A 13441-nucleotide genomic window follows, 5' to 3' on the forward strand; every position below is an offset into this window, starting at 1 on the left:
TACACAGACATGAGTGGATTTGCAGCTCAAAGTTTGCATGGGTGGATTCAGTCACTTCAGTTAGAATAAGTGATTTTATAGTTTTAGCGTAGGATATGTCTATCCCAACGGGGAATCTCGCAGCGGTGTCTTAAACTGCCTTCAGACGCACCATTTCGCCGTAATACCTGCAAGGTAAACTTCCAATAAAGCATGTAAGTTTAACAACGCTATAACCGTGCAGGAGACCACAGTTTAGGCCGCAGTTACTCACTTTCCATTGAAGAAATGTCGCAGGCAGTTGTTGATACAATTACAATGGTTGCATTGTGTTTAATACATGCTCACTCAGCTGAGATTGTTCCAGGGTCACACAACCTGTCAAGAAGCATTAGAATCATTCTAAGCCTGGGGTCCCCAAAGTGGAGTCCTGCAGGAGTCCCCAGCTAGGCTTTATGGCATCTACCACCATGTCTCACCCTATAGCCTATACAGCAATTTAGGTTTTCCTTTGGAGGGAATGAGGAGTATTGGCGACCCCTGACCAAGTCCAAACAGGTCATTTACTCTCTCAGAAGCAGATATTAATTCACTTCTATGAATGTCTATGTTCTGACAAGCAGGTGATAGTCAGTGGTTCATCCACGCACCAGCTGCAATCAGGATGATCACATACTGTAGTCAGTCACGTAGCCAGCATCATTGTCCCAGACCCCTCCATCTGATGAAAGAGTAAGTTAGTGCTATCAATCTAATATTGAGCCGGCACCATAGAGAGGGAGATAACAGCAGAGAGAGTGATGCATCTAGTCTGACTCATCATTCCCACATACAGTACATGCTCCTCTAGTGCCAACCCCCAGGTGAGTGGATTATCGTGAAATTATCAGCTGCAAGGAACCCGGGGGGGGGGGTTTGAAAAACATGTTGGAAACCTCTGACCTGGACTGAGGATATAGGGATATATCATTCAACCTTTAGCCTATGCAGAGTCGTGTTGTCTGCCAAAGTTTAAAACCGCTACATGTGATTACTTGCCCTCCAAGGGCGGAAGGATTTTTACAGTGTTTTAAAGACCTTATGTTGCTGTGGCTAATGGGAACATGTTGGGTGTGGAGATGATGTTTCTATCATTTCTAACACATATTTTTATTCCAATTACTGTAATAGCTGTTGTTGATCTAAGGTTGTGTGTGTGTGTGTGTGTGTGTGTGTGTTTGTACCATTAAATCATGTATTGCTTTTCGACACAGATCCATATAAGATACAAAAGTGTGATACAGTGTGTTCCTCACTAATTGTATGGACAATAAAATGCGGGAAGACACAGAAAACGCTTAAACTGCACCCTGAGAGGTTTAGCACCCTCAGTCTCAGAGCAATGACCGAGACTGAAGGAAACCTATGGTGTTTGTGGGTAGCATCGGTAGGATGGATTGTAGCTTTAAAAATACCAGCACTCCTCGGTGTAATGTCTAGGGCTTTGCATAAACAAATGGCCTCACTTACAAGTCTTGGTGTTGAATGAATGTGTTATGATTTAATAAGAGATCTGCATCAGTCATATTGTTCGCAAATAGCAGAAGTCAGAATTATTGCTGCCCAGAGGCTTAAAAAAAAATTACAGTATAGCCTATTAGTTGTTCTTTTGTTGGGGTTCACATCAGGCTACACATTAACGTTCATCCCCCCCAGCAGATGGTTCAAGGGTGAGGATTAAGACTTTACTCGGTTGCTCCTTCTTTTCCCAGTAAAAGGTCTGGAGGATTGAGTCACGTATAATGGAACCCCCTGGGGAGCAGTGCACATCCAAACTAGGCCATATCTTCTCATTCTTATAGAGCGTATCATGTTGGACCCAGTCTAGCCTTATGGTATGGTATCTAAAATGTCTTAACCAGATTAACGTACAACAAGTGCAAAAGTAGGAACATTTTACATTTCTATTTTGGCAACTTTGTTTGGTAGCCACAAGCTTGGATGTGCAGGGGTTAAAGCTAAAGGACTAGTCCCTCATATACGCTCAAGTACAGCCGAGTGCCAGGGACACAGATCTTTTTTTATTCCTAGGCCGCAGTGTGTTAATGGTCTCACTGTTGCCAGCAGGCCACTTGGTGTCATATGGGCAATGGAGGATGAGACTTGGGGCCAGCACTGGCTCGCTCGCTCTCACACACACACACACACACACACACACACACACACACACACACACACACACACACACACACACACACACACTCTGACAGTTTGTATTTCCCACCGAGATTGAATTAGAACACATTAGTACAGAATTATTTATATCTGCACACAGCATGACCACGACTCATCACAAAAATACGGATGATAAATTAAGCTTTTAGTCATGGTTTAGCCATCATAATATTATCCCAGCCTTATCTGGGTCTACAGCAAGATTCTATTATACAGTAGCTTAGGCGTCTCGCTGTGTCTCAATTTGTCCCAGCTCTGTATGGCTGCACTGAAGAAGCTTTCTTTTTACCTTTAAGTAATTCCTCAGGATGGCTTCATCACTGCCCTTGACCGTATGCCAAAAGGATAACCTGTTCAGGAAACGGAACTGCCAGGGTGACCATTATCATTTGTTGCTGAGACTAATAGTCCATACTTTGGAGTACGCATGGATAGATGTGTGAAAACTATCAATTGATCATCTGGACAAGACCTCTGTTCAGCAGTTTTTGCTGCGTGAAGGTGAATTATGAGAGAGGCAGTGAGTGGTGGAGCCACAGCCACCAGGCTGAGAGCAGAGCTGCACATGAGAACAGGCTATCTAATATAATCTAATCTTCAGCTTCCACATCTGTTTCCTCCTTTTCACTGTATATCCATTGAGTCAGACTTCATTCAGATCCTAATGAATGCATTGTTTTGCATTTGTGCTCCACTCAGAGGTTGTTGTCGAGAGTTTTAAAGGTATTTTTGATTTTAGTTGAGTAGTGCAGAGTTGTCGACATATGGGAACGAGGGGGATGATAGACAAGTGCTCCTATGTTTAACCTTTTAAGGTTCTATATCTTGGCACATATGTGGCCCTTTAAATGGTTAAATATATAGCCATTTTACAGGGTTAATTGTATAGAACCTCTGTATGTAGTTACCTCATTTACACAGTACAGGAACTTGTTGTTTTCTCTCGCAACTTGTCTCGCAACAAGTTTCGTAGTAAAGCAGAAATGTAGCACCCAGTCCTCTGGTACTCTAACGCCTCATTTTGACTCAACTCACTTTTGGTACCAGGTGCTTTTTGCTATTTTGTTTTTCACTCTGGATAGTACTCGCTCAGTGTAGGTGGAATTCTCAGCTCATCGCTATAACGCAGAGTGAAACTGCCATAACATCATCTTCAACATTCGCTGGATCCTTTCATTGGCAACTATGTCTGCACTTCGTCAATTGTACTGTGGTGTGCTTTAAAAAAAACTGCGGTTGCTATTGACAGTAGCTTGGCTAGTTAAAAATGGCGGTTTTGATGCCGAGTTTGATGATCCTCTCTGACCAATCAGTGGTCTGCAGTCTTTAAACTCCACCTTCTAGTATCGGCTCAGCTCACTCGGAACCTCAACCGAGGTGGTACCAAAAAAAAAAAAACTACCAGTACTTACAATACTATCCACAACTTTTCAAGTTCAGCAGAGCCGTGGCATGGAAATGCGACATAAGACATAAGGATACAGAGATACTGATGCTAAGAAAAGGTGTCTAGGATAAAACATGTATTTATTAAATGAAAAGTTAGATTTTTACAAGTTGTATGTTTTCAAGCAGCGTTTAAATACATCTCATATTGAGCAAAGTATTACAAAGTATATTGAACTGTTTTGTGGCAAATATTTCTTTAATTGAGAGATATAACTCCTTATCAAACTTTTTTTTTTAATGAAATACAAAATTTAATTTAATTTAAATGCTTATAATGTGATAAGTCTCCTGAGCTTTATGATTTTATTATTCCTATTTATGTATTCCTGAACATTCAGCATGTGGCCAGAGGTGTTTGTCACAATTTCTGTGTTCGCCTGTCCCCTCTTCACTCTGCTGTATGTAACTTTGTTTTTTTGTGTGTGTCTTATTAATTGAAGGTCTAAAAGCATAATTGAATGTTGGTTCATTGATCCTAATCCGCGTCCTGCTTGTGATTATGTATGCAGAGCTGCTGTCGTCTTTTTGTCAAAGAGTTCTGTAAAGAAGCTTGTAACTATTAATGCCTCCCTCTTGTGTGGCATAAGTGGCTGTGAGCCGCCCCGTGTTTGACTGTAGTTAAATGAACTGTTGGTTTAACCAGGCCTGTTTATGCTCGGTGTGGGAGCCAGACCATCTTGGCTGCCTGTTTTAAATATTGCTCATATAACATTGGGACTGATTTGGGTTTAGTTTGTTTATTTAAATGATGTGATCGAGGATATATTGCCAAGTTTGAGATGTGGCAAGAGCGAAGTGTTTCTCAGAAGGAGGAAATCACCCATCGACATGAATATGCTTGTAGCTCTTTCAGTGTCTCTGCTCAAACAAGCATCTATCAAAGCAAGAAACCAGAGTCTCAGCCTCCCTGATGTGATACTCATGTACAGCATACTGAGACATAAACAGGACTCTTGTGACATGCTTGCACAACTTTAACCTCATAGTTGAGCTAAACAAAAATATTCCATGACTTTCATGAGAGGACATTTTAGCTCCTAAGGCAATGCTCATCAGTATTCGTCTTCAGTATTGGCTTACATATTACTAGGAATCGGCCGATACTGTTTTTTCAAGATGATACCGATTATTAGTAGTGAATGAAACCGATAAAATATATGCATTTACAGTAAAAATGAAGTCAAAATTAAGATTTTGGAATGTTACAAACTCCAACACAAAACTTTGTTTAAATGCTTTAAACAATTATTTAATAAATGAGAAACTTTCAACATAATACCCAGTAAAAGAGTCAGATAGTGTTGTGGGGGGGGGGGGACATTAAGTCAGACTCAGTGGTGAGTGAAACCAAAGAAGAGGGACAGACACAGAGCTGTAGCTGAGCCAAAGTAGCGCACTATTAATAATTAACTTTATCTGTATCAGTGTCTTATATGCCTGATAACTGATAATCTGCAAACTGCCAAAAAACGGCCCACCCTACATATTACTATTCTGTCCTCACACACTGTCACAGCATTGAGTTCCAGCCCCTCAGCTTAGGGTGGATAAGGAATGATCCTGTCCTCATGTCACACAGAGGATAAGACTTGATTATCTTGACCGGGCCAGAAGTAGCCGATCGACGTACAAGCTCACCAGGGCCAAATTATTCCCTCTACCTATTCATAAAATCCATGTGGCGCAGACTCCTGGTTTGTTGAGATAACTGCTGTATTTTTTCCGCTAGGGATGAAGCCAGTAGCGGGTCTGTGCGGTGAGGCTAGTTTTGTCAGATTAGATAACGATGTAATTTCCTCTGTAGGTCTTCTTCCATCAGCACCTTGAAGTGAGGGTCTGGAGATTGACAATGGCAGTGCAGGGTTGTGTCACTTTTGCCTTTTTAGAATGTACTTAAGATGACAGGCAATAACAAAATAGAGAAGGGGTGTTGTTTCTCTTTGAGCTAATGCAGAAGATCAAGCCACGGTTAGAAATGGACTTTTTTTTGGTGCGTTATACTTTAGACAGCATATTTTTAGCCCGTGTGCTGATTTATATTTTATTTTCATTCTCATTGTGGTTTATGGTTTACAACAAGGCACGTTTCCAACCTGTAAGATCATTACAGATTGTAGACCAATCCCCTGCTCCTGCAGCTTCATAGCCTTAAAGGATGATTTCAGTTCATTTCAACCTATTTCCCATATATGTATATTGTGGCTCCATGGGTTGTGCCAATTTTGCACTCTCCACTTTCTTGTAGAGATTTGGGTATACAAGGACTTTTTTTTATATGAATAATTTCAAACGCTTGTCTCTGAGTCTGAACAAAAGTAAACACAGAAAGAAGCCACCTGGAACGGCCTTTATGGCTAACTGCATAGGGATCTACATCGGGGTCAACTTGCACATCACTTTGTTTACATGTGTGAGGCTGTGGATAGCTTTCCATTTAGCGTGTGTTCGTGCTAGAGAAGTAGTGGATAATTAGTCCCATATAGCCACCATAGCCACATTTATGGTGAAATCCACCTGGCTGAAAGAAACTGAGAATTTCCTTTTTAAAGCTGATACAGCAGCTACATGGTGTAGCAGTCAAAAACCCTGTTCCACCACTGCTAAGTCAAAGTGATTTGACTTAATTCAGTGTTAAACAGTCAGTCCCTATGTTATGTCCCACCGCCCAATGTCCTGATTTCATCAATACAGAAGCAAACTCCTTTGAAGTTTCTTCGATACCATCATGCAACACAAATCTGAGTTACTTTCTATTTAAATCCATCAGCTCTGTGTTGATTTCCATTTGTAATGTAGAACATTACTACTCAGAAACTAAACTTTAGTTATTGTACTGGTAGAGACCAGTGAGTCTGAGTGGTGTTCAGGGGCCTCGGGAGTCCTTGAGAGAATGCCAGGGAGTCTCTTAGTGAGAAAGAGTTCAGTGTAACAGAATTAATTTGATCTTGATTTCTCCCAGTTAGTGTACTCTATGTAGATAGCTTTTTTTTGTATTAGCTCAAAGCACTATAGTACCTAATTATAGCTTTACATAGCCACTAGACGTAGACTTGTCTAATATCAAAAATCAAAATCTCTTTTCAAACAGTGGAGACCGCAGGAGAACTGTTAACTCTAGCGTGAGCTCGACATGTCTGAATCTGAACTCCATCGCTCATATATTTTTTAGCTGCGGACAGTTTGACAGTGATGTGATCAAATGTCTTGATCTAATAAGGATGAGTGTGTTTTGTTTCTGATGGGACTTCTGAATGGGACTGTTTTTTTTTCTTCTTTTGGCTGGGAGCAAACCATTACAAAACTGCTAATACACACACACACACACACACACACACACACACACACACACACACACACACACACACACACACACACACACACACACACACACACACACACACACACACACACACTAGTCTTGTCCTCCCTGGCAGGGAACTGTCATATATCTGTCTAGCAAAGGTATGGCCAGCTGTTGTGTCTCCTCAGAGTAAAGCTGTAGAGTAGTGGTTCTCATTGGGGTCAGGAGTCCAGCAAAGGTCTTTTTAAGACTCCAGGAGAAAAATAAAGTTGTTAATTTCATTTGCTATCTCGATAATAGAATAACTTCTGTGGTCACATATTGTGTACGTAGACCATCATCACCTCTCCTCTCCCAACCCGCAGTACACAACAGCAGTGTACAAAAGGCAAACTTATACTGACTGGAAAGGTAATCCTGAACCGCCACCTCGTCTTTTAGAGCGTTCATAGAGCTGACTGCCTCCGTCGGTATTGATGAGTGAAAGAGGCCCAGAGAAGAAAAGAAAAAAAGGCCAGATCTTCTAATCTCATTCCATCCCAGCCCTCCTGTTGCTGCTTGACAACTAGGTTAAGGTAATGCTGACAGATCCTCTTCCCTGGCTCTCCAACATGCATCCTAGAGCAGGGTGAAGTCCTGCCTGCTCTGCATGCAACACAAACACAAACGGGTGCCAACTTTAAATTACATCAAGCTTCAGGATCCACTGTAATTTTTAACAAAATCAACACTGCTGTCACCTACTTTACAAGATGATCACAGTTATTACATTGTAAAGTTCAATTTTAGTGATCATGTACTAAAGAGCAACAGTTTCCACTGTTCTTGTACGTTTTTTACAAAAAACATAATCCCAAAATGCAAAGTACTGTTTCAGTGCTGTTACTAAAACAAATGCATTGCATCATTTTTCACACCATATATACAATGTGTTCCCTGTTTTGTGGAAGGATTTGAATAGTTGTAACAGAATGCTAATTTCCAGTAAAAATCCATCTGCATGATTTATCATAAATGAATAAAAGCATAGCCATCCTAATCTGCAACAGCAGGTGATAAATAATCCAAATTGCATTATGTTCTTAGCCTGATTTTCAAGCACATGTTGAGTTTTAATAGAAATCAGTGCTTTTTAAAATTAGCCCGCCCTCGTTCTTCCAAGCTCTGATCGTGTTTGTTTTGCTTGTGCACTCTTTTGTAGTATGATTTAATATGCCCTTGAAGAACAGGAAGACATTTTTTAAATGTGTCAGAATGTGACATCTCTCCTCTGGATCAATAGAGTTGGATGAATATTTAGATTAGTTTTGCTTCCCACTGCAGTTCGTGACTTTGTTCTTTTCTCTCTGTCTATTTAAAGTCCTTTTGGTTTTTCTCTAAAGCACTGGCTTTTTTTGGAGGTCTGGTTCTTGCCAAAAAAGTAAATTGTGCCTTGTGATGCCATAGTTGAGCCAAATGGATCCATGTGGATTCAGTGCACAGCAGTGTGTGGGCGGAAAGTGCGGGAAAGTGCAGCGAGGTGCTCTCAGAGTTTGCTGTACTCCACCAGCCAAGGCCGCCTGGAAAGTCTCCTCTTGGGGAACATGTGGGATTAATTTAGACCTCCCGCCTCTCTCTCTCCAAGGGTGTCTCCACCCTGCTTCCCCTCATGTTGTTTTGCCAAAGGGAGACCATGACTGGTAATAAGTAAAAACAGAGCTCTATGTCTTAACACCCTTGGTCGGAGTGGCTTTCTGAGAGATCGAGGAGTCCCTTGCAAGCCGAGGCTCCCAGTGTTAACAAGAGTGAAGCAGTGTCCATCTGTGGGACACAGAGGAAGACTGACAGATCAGACTCTGTGATTACAAGGGCAGGTCTTCCGCATATTTAGAAGTCTGTGGAGATGAGTGGGCACAGCAAACAAAGCCACTTCTCATTCATCTGTGTAGTAGAGTTTGACCATTGAGCTACTGTAGACCAACCCAGATATCGACATTATTGACTTAAAACCACTGTGTAGAATGTTTATGTGATTATAGCCTCTTTCAAAAATATTTTGATCATTGTTGGTTTGGTAGGAAAAAATGTAAAATTTGAATATAATGTAGGAAAGCGAGTGAAAAACAGCGCCTGTGTGGTGTGTTGACTGATGTCAGCCGAAATGTCTTCTCGATTCTACCACTGTGGCCAAAGTCCAACATTCTTAAATTCATAGTGTTGATTGATATTTTTATAATGACAATTTGAAAACAATGTGACAATGTGAAAGACGTTGTTCGTAGTGCTAAACCTACAGAGATGGATCATCTGAATCTTCAGCTCCCCTCAGCTTTACGGAGCTTGTTCAGCTGTCTGGCCTAAAACGTTGCTGTTTTGGTTCATTCAGCGCTGTTTTTGTACCACAGCAGGCAGCTGTTTGCAGCAAAAAATCTCATCTCTAAAAACCTACTGTATGCTACCTACCATATAGTAGCTAAATAGCCAAATATTTCCCTCAGGAGTTGGTAGACCAAAAACGGAGCTAAAAGGAGAGTAAATATTGGACTTAGAAACATGACTCAAAATGAATGCCAATGTTGCTCCGTGTTTGGATGTGTCACTTAATGCATGTCAAAGTTTAAAAAAACAACAACCTAATTTTATGTTATTAATATATTCTGAAACATAACACTCCAAGCTAATATTGTTCTGATTTATCCGTCTGATGTTTGTGTGAGGTGAGGTGACATTCTATTAATATAAGTGGTCGCTCTTGTCTTTGAAGCCCGCGGATCCAGGGGGCTCCAGCCAGGCTTGCCTCTGTTAGACTTTCACACAGTCCCTTTGTAGTTCACTGTAGAGGCGACCTTATCCCGTCATGTATGTCACATGCTATTATTTCACACAACGCTACCCAACGCTAGTTATGAATAGGCATCAGTTTTATATTTATTGGAGCGTTACCTGCCAAATAGATAGAAATGTCCTTTCTTATTTATAAGCATTGTCATGACCTGGTTCAAAGGTATGACAGAACACACACGTTTGCTCAATTAAATCAAATTTATTTAAATAAACAAAGGTAAACGTGCTATCAGTTTATCAGTAATGTGGGTAGTGTATGGATGTGCGTAGGTGTAGCAATGTTAGAACGCAAAAGTAACTCAACCCAAAGTCCAAACAAATCAAGCAACCTTGAGGAGGCAGGAAGAGTGACTGCCCAGGCATTCCTATTTTAGCCTGGTCCTACCAGACTCTGGTAGATTTCATTTGTACAGAGAGTCTGGCCTCTCTCCATTGACAAGTGTTAACCTCCTTGAAGGCGGGTACTCTGTTGAAGTTTAAAACTATTGGATCTGCCCAGAGCCACTCTGGATCTGCCATAACCAATCGCTAACGTTTGGTCGTGACGTATGTCATGCGCATGTGCAACAAGAGGGGAGACCGACAACTATCGGCTTATATTTAGCATTAGCATCGCTAGCGTTAGCCTTAGCCAACTCCTTCACCACTAACGGAGCGAGCTGGAAAATCAGACTTTTCCTGAATCCCGTGGGGAGGAGGGCCACAACATCATGGCCACCAACACAGCTCAGCAAAGATTGTTCTTGCTCGGGCAAGACTGAACTGAACTCTAGATTGAGTAGTCTTGTTCCCATCTCCAGCCCCCAGCATACATACCAAACAAGAATCAAACCACTTATATCAGGAAAATGTCGCCGACATGTGTGGGCCAGTATGAGTGTTGTCTGTAGGGGGCCGCAGATCTGGAACGGGATTGATGAAGGCCTCAAGGTGTTGCCCTCTATCTCCAACTTCAAAAGACAACTAAAAAAACAATTCTTATTAACCTATATCTAATATAAAACTGTTTTTTCATGGACTACTGGGATGTATGTGTATGATTGTGTGTATGTAATGTTATGTATGTACTAGTGCGCCTTTTTGCGTGCATCTACTTATTATCATCTGTGGTAATTGTGTATTCTATAGTCTGTACCACTACCCTTTTATGAATCTTGGGCCCCCACCTATAAGCTTTTCTAGCTTCTTTGGGGGACCCATTCACTCTACCCAATTGATCTTGTACCCCAACTGTATTATTGTAATATTTGAAGTGGTATTGTGAATAAATAAATAAACTAAACTAAACTAAACACGTCCTCAACGTCATCGTTCTCAGCCACTCCCTCTGTTCGCTGATTGGACCTACAAATATTTGACCGGAGAAAACCCAAGAATATACTGCAAACCCAGACCCAGGAGTACTGAAGGGAAATGAAAATTGAGCGGAAGTAAGTAGGAGGGCGGAGCCATGCTACTCCTATTTATGGACATGTGAGCAATCAGTTGATCCAGGTGTCAATCATCAGTCCTTATTAGCCAATCCCCAGATCCCAGCAACCAAAGGGACTTAATAGGTCTTGAGGCCTAGGAGCCATCACAGCATATTCATGCAGGTCTTAGCACAAGCTCCTATAAGAATACAGTTACATATTTTGCTGTGGCATTCCAGGAATTGTGTTTTTTTAACAGCTTTAAAAAAACAGTCAAAACCTCTTTCATACATTTAGTGGTTCATCGTGTTGTGCATTAAATGCTGTTGGCCTTCCACCCAAGCCTTTTCAGATTTCACCTAATCATCCACTCTCATATCTGAAATTATAATGGAACTCCTCTGGTGCCAAAACAAATGAAAAGGCAAATACATCCCCATGACTATTGTTTGCTCTTGTTATTTGTTTGTCTATTAATCCCCTGCCAATATGCTAAGCTACAGCCAGAATGCAGGGACAGACAGTAAACCCCAGTGAGGCTTCACCATGCACCACTTTGGTGGAGGGCCTCTGTACTCCAATCAGTTACGAGGGCTGGGTGTCGTTCAAAAACGATCATTACCAATACCGATACCAATACAGTGACTTTGATACCGGTTCCTGAACGAACGACTTTTTTCGATACCAATTTTATAAAACAAAAAGAAATTACATTACACATTACCGCACAAATCTTATCATTTATTTTTCAGCTCCTACTACGTGAGCCCTGTCTCTGTGCGTAACGTAGAGTCTTTCCTGCCTGCCTTTACGATTTGTAACGTTAGACAGCCAATCACAAACATTATTAGATCTTGGTAGAGGCATGCTGCATGCTTGTTGGCTCACTGACGCTGATGAGATTTAGTCCTTATGTATTGAAACAGGGTATTGAATGTGAGGCATTTTTCGATACTCGATACTTTAGAGGCAATTCGGTCGGGGCCTAAAAAGTATTGACTTCGGTACCCAGCCCTACCAGTTACTGTGTTATCCTTTTACCAAATGTCTATTTAAAAGAATGGCAACATGCTTGACAGTGAGGATATTTTAGAATGAGGTTTAATTGGACAGTGGACAAATGTATTCAGCCCTCAGGCATTCACCATTCTCTGTGGATTCTACCTCCACTTATTATAGTGTCCAAGTGTCATATGGAGAGAAATCATCTCTTTGAATCTTGAAGCTAGTTTTGAAAGGTCAGACTCAATCGGAGGTTTCAGGTTACCCAGTTTCAATACTTGAAGCGACTTTAATTTTAGTCCCAAGGATTGTTTTATTTAGCTATCGCTGCAAACCATTAAAAGACCCACTTATGCAGCTTTATTATTTTTATTTCACAATTTAACAGACAATATAAAAAAAAATTTAGCAAATGAATACCCTTGATGGTGGGGAAGGAAGTTGTTGACCACATCTGTGACCGAGGCAGTACTCTGAACCTTCTGCTGTAGAGAGCATCACAGCCAGCTCTAAACTGGATTTTCTTTTTCTTTGGCCCAAAATTCTCCAGAAAAGCCTGCAATTTTTGTGAGTGTTATCCATGTCCAGCTGATGAAGTCATAGTTACTCTATCTTTAACTGAAAAACCAGGACAGGAAGCAGACAAGTCTTCACTTCTCACTCATACTTCTGTGGAGACAGTGATGCACAGAAACTAAAGTAACTCACGTAATTGAACAAAGCTGTTCCCTGGCTCTATGAATATTAGGTACATAGCACTTTTTCACATTTTAATGTGATATGGGTCAGTCAAGCAGTTTAATTGGGTGGTCTGGATGTTTTTGTTAGGCACTGTGCAGTGTGGTTCTGCAGCTCTCAATATGCTTTGGCTTCATCCTGCCTTATCTCTTCCAGCGTGAGGATGTTTTCTGTTTTGCCTCTTGTCTCTGGAGGAAAAGACCTCACAGTTGTAACCTAACCCAGCATTACTTTTAAGGCCAGGGAGCACACCATTAACTAACAAGGTTACATTTAGTTTGTGGGGTTACAGGTTAGGCTACATCTAAAAAAAATCCTGGAGCGCCTTGGTAGCCGTATGGATACAGCACATGGCATATAACGCTCAATGGTGTTTTAAGCCCCCAGCGTCGACCTCAAGGCAGCGCTGCGACCAACGACTTCAAGGCACTTAACCCTAACCTTAACCATTGCCTAATCCTAGTGCCTTCCAGGCAACGCTGCCTGGAAGACGACGTTGGGGGCTTAAAACACCAAACACCTC

The 13441-nt window shown here is 41.3% G+C and overlaps 1 protein-coding gene across 1 annotated transcript in view; it reads left to right on the forward strand.

The window, feature by feature from the left end:
- zdhhc8b (zDHHC palmitoyltransferase 8b) overlaps positions 1-13441 on the forward strand; it is an 83326-nt gene that overhangs the window by 434 nt on the left and 69451 nt on the right. The gene's annotated exons all lie outside the window — the stretch shown is intronic.

The sequence above is a fragment of the Sander vitreus genome, chromosome 5 (assembly GCF_031162955.1).
Source record: "Sander vitreus isolate 19-12246 chromosome 5, sanVit1, whole genome shotgun sequence".
NCBI lineage: Eukaryota > Metazoa > Chordata > Actinopteri > Perciformes > Percidae > Sander > Sander vitreus.